Genomic DNA, 4,417 nt, shown 5'->3' on the forward strand with positions numbered 1-4,417 from the left:
CAAGCACCCAACATCAACATGACAAAAACATTCATTTATCTATAAAGATTTTAAAGCAGTCATCAATACGTTAACAAGCAATTACGAATAGGCTTGAAACAAATGAATACGGAGTCTCCCTAAAGAAATAAAAGATATAAAGAACCAAATGGGTATTTTAAAACTGAAAAGTATAACCAAAATAAAAAACACAATAGCAGGCTCACTAGCATAATGGAGGGAAAAGAGGTAACAATCAGTGAACTTGAAGACAGAACCACAGAAACGACTGATCTGAACAACAGAATGAAAATGAATTAATAAATGAATAGTCTCGGGGACCTGTGGGACTATAACAAAAGATCTAGCATTTGTGTCTTCAGAAAGGAGAGAGAAGGTAGGGTTGAGAAGTACTCAAAAAATGACTGCTGAGGCCGGGCACGGTGGCGCACGCCTGTAATCCCAGCACTTTGGGAGGTTGAGGCTGGTGGGATCATCTGAGGTCAGGAGTTCAAGACCAGCCTGGCCAACATGGCGAAACCCCATCTCTTCTAAAAATACAAAAATTAGCTGGGTGTGGTGGAGGGCATCTGTAATCCCAGCTACTTGGGAGGCTGAGACAGGAGAATCGTTTGAACCCAGGAAGTGGAGGTGGCAGTGAGCTGAGATCACGCCACTGCACTCCAGCCTGGGCGACAAGAGTCAAACTCTGTTTCCAAAAAAAAAAAAAGACTGCCAGAAACTTCCAAATTTGGCAGAAGATATAAATTTACTAATTTAAGAGGCTGAGTGAGCCCCAGAGTAAACTGAGACTAAACACCAAGACACATCTTAAAATTCTGAAAATTAAAAGCTTGAAAGCAGAAAGAGGAAAAGAATCCCTTACCTGTATGGGGGAGGGAGGATTTTTAAAATTCCTTCTATTAAGGTAAACTAAAACCCTGAACTTCTATATAAAACAAACATAAGGTGACGCTGAAAGTAGGAAAGGAGGAGGTGGGCTGGCTAGGAACCTGGAGACCCAAAGAGCAACATGGCAGTAAGGCGTCTTTAAAAAGACAGATTTCCCATTAGAGACCGTGGAGGCCAGAAGAAAGTGACAAAACATTTTTCAAGTTCTGAAAGAAAACTTATCTGAGAAACTTATCCAAGGAAAATATCCTTTAGGAATGAATGGGAAATCAAGACTTTTCAGATGAAAGAAAATTAAGAGAATTTGTTACCAGCAGCTTTATCCTAAAAGAATGGCCTAAGGAAGTTCTCTAAAGAGAAAAGAAATGATAAAGGCAGGAACACTGAAATAGAGAAGAAAAACACAACAGGCCAGGCTCAGTGGCTCATGCCTGTAATCCCAGCACTTTGTGAGTCCGAGGTGGGAGGACTGAGCTCAGGAGTTCGAGACCCGATAAACGAAACATACTAATAAGTACAACAGACTTTCTCCTGTTGAGTGTTCTAAATTATGTTTGAGAGTTTGAGCAAAAATGATAAACCGTCTGAAGGAGTTGTAAATCTATGAGATAGAATATGTAAGACATAAACGGGTGAAGGTAAAGAAATGCACGGGGAGGTTAAGGTGTCTGCACTATACTCAGATTGGTAAAATGGTAACTGTCATAAGTTGCGTATACATGATGTAGTATGCAGAGCAACCACTGGAAAAGGTATACAGAGACACACTTGAAAACACCAGATAAAAATCAAAATTACAGTAAGTATTCAAGTAACCCACAAGGCGGCAGGAAAAATAAACAGAACAGAAAACAAAACAAATGGCATAAACTCTCAAGTATCAATTACATCAAATGTAAATTATCTAAGTATACCAACTGATAGACAGACTGTCCTAGTGAATTAAAAAACCTTACCCAAATATATGGTGTCTATAAGAAACTCATTTTATGTATAACAATATAGACCAAAAGTAAAAAGATGGAAAAATATGTAAATGTTAAGAAAAATGAGTGACTGTATTAATATCAGATAAAACAGATTACAGGGAAAGAAAAGTACCAAAGAGAGGGACATTATAATGACAACGAGTCAACCCAACAAGACACGGCAATCCTAAATATGCATGAACCACAGCTGCAAAATATAAAGCCTAACTGAATTGAAAATAAACAACCCAGGATTATAGAGGCTTTAATACCTTCTCAACAATTGACATAATGAGATATAAAATCAGCAAGAGGATGGAACACAACATCACCAACCAACAGGAGCTATTAGATATTTATAGATCGTCTGACCCAACAGACAAGGCACATTCTTTTCAAGTGCCAAGAGAATGTATACCAAGACCACATCCTGAGCCATAAAACAAACCTCAACAAACTTAAAAGAACTGATGTGATTCAGAAGCTGTTCTCTGACCACAATAGACTCAAACCAGTAATCAGCAGCAGAAAAAATACTAATAATCTTCAAACACCCAGAAACTAAAGCACACTTCTAAATAATATGAGTTAAAGATGAAGTTTCGAGATAAATAAAAGACACACTGGGGCTGGGCAGGGCAACTCAAGCCTGTAATCCCAGTGCTTTGGGAAGCCAAGGTGGGAGGATCACTTGAAGCCAGGAGTTTAAGATCAGTCTAGCAACACAGCAAGACCCCCATCTCTACAGAAAAAAAAAAAAATAGCCAGGTGTGGTGGCATACACCTGTAGTCCCAATTACTCCAGGAGGCTCAGCAGGTGGGATTGCTTGAGTCCAGGAGTACAAGGCTGTAGTGAGCTATGATTGTGCCACTACACTCCAGCCTGGATGACAGAGGGAGACCTTGTCTTAAAAAACCAACCAACCAACCACCAAAAAGACAAACAAAAAAAACCCCCAATCAATGACCAAAAAAATGCCCAAAAGCAGTAGAGACAGTAAACATAAAGAAGAAATTAATTTTAAAAACAGGAAAAAAATGAAACAAAGACCTATTTCTTTGGGAAGATCAATAAAACACAAACCTGTAGCGAGACAGACAATAAAGACAGACAGAAATTACCAGTATCAGGAATAAAATAGGGAACATTACTACAGACACCACTAACACGAAAATACTGGGAACACTTCCACATATAAATTTGACAGTGTAGACAAAATGAACAAATTCCTTAAAAAATGCAAACACAATATGAAACAATTTGAATAGACTTCAATTATAAATATTAAGGAAACTGAACCATACCTTTAAAACTCCCCCAAAAGAAATCTCCAGGTCCAGATGGTTTTCACTGGAGAATTCTACCAAATGTTTAAAGAATTAACACCAGTTCTATACAATTTCTCTTCCAGCAAACAGAAGAGGGGACACTTCCCAATTCATTTCATGAAACTAATATTACCTTGATACTCAAACCACACACAGACAGTATAAAAGAAAATTACAGACCAAAATCTCTCATGAAAACTTATGTAAAAATCCTTATAAAATATTACCAGATAGAACTCAGCAATACATAAAAATAATTATACACCATGACCAAGCATAGTTCACTTCAGGAATGCAAGGCTGGTTAACCACTCAAAATAACAATGTAATCTACCAAATACATACACTAAAGGAAAAGAAGTCACTACCATATCAATCAATACAGAAAAAGCATTTGACAAAATCCAACACCTATTCATGATAAAAAGGATCAGAAAAGCAGGACTAGAGAAAACTTCATCAGCTTGATAAAGAATATCTACAAAAACCTACATCTAAACTTAATCGTAAAAGACTGAATGCTTTCTCCCTAAGATTAGAAACAAGGCAAGGTGTCCACTGTCACTGTGATTCAAACCTAGTGTAGAAAGTTCCTACAGTAAATGCAATAAAGCAAGAAAGGAAATCAAAGGCATATACACTGAAAAAGAAAACATAAAACTGTCCCTATTTGCAGATGATATGATTGGCTATGTAGAAAACTGCAAGGGATCTTAAAAGGACTTCAATGGCTGGGCCCAGTGGCTCACGCCTGTAATCCCAAGCACTTTGGGAGGCTAAGGCGGGTGGATCACCTGAGGTCAGGAGTTTGGGACCAGCCTGACCAACATGGTGAAATCCCATCTCTACTAAAAAATACAAAAATTAGCCAAGTGTGGGGACGCATGCCTATAGTCGCAGCTACTTGGGAGGCTGAAGCAGGAGAATCGCTTGAACCAGGGAGGCAGAGGTTGCAGTGAGCCAAGATAGCAGCCCAGCAGTCCAGCCTGGGCAATGAGAGCAAAACTCCGTCTCAAAAAAAAAAGAAAAAAAAAAGAAAAAAAAGACTTCAGCAAGATCACAGAAGATAAACATACAAAACCAATCATATTTTCAGATAATGAACATGGGGACAGAAATACAACAGTATTTACAGTTACTCAAAAAAAATCAAATACTGAAGTGTAAATCTAGCAAAACATGCACAGGACCTGTAAGCTAAAAACTACAAAACGAAAAGAAATCAGAGA

General features: G+C 38.1%; 1 protein-coding gene across 2 annotated transcripts in view; it reads right to left on the reverse strand.

Annotated features, from left to right (window-relative positions):
- The window catches only part of TDRD1 (tudor domain containing 1), a 61,425-nt gene that overhangs the window by 34,714 nt on the left and 22,294 nt on the right, over nt 1–4,417 (reverse strand). The window lies entirely within an intron of this gene.

The sequence above is a fragment of the Mandrillus leucophaeus genome, unplaced genomic scaffold (genome assembly GCF_000951045.1).
Source record: "Mandrillus leucophaeus isolate KB7577 unplaced genomic scaffold, Mleu.le_1.0 Scaffold80, whole genome shotgun sequence".
Taxonomy (NCBI): domain Eukaryota; kingdom Metazoa; phylum Chordata; class Mammalia; order Primates; family Cercopithecidae; genus Mandrillus; species Mandrillus leucophaeus.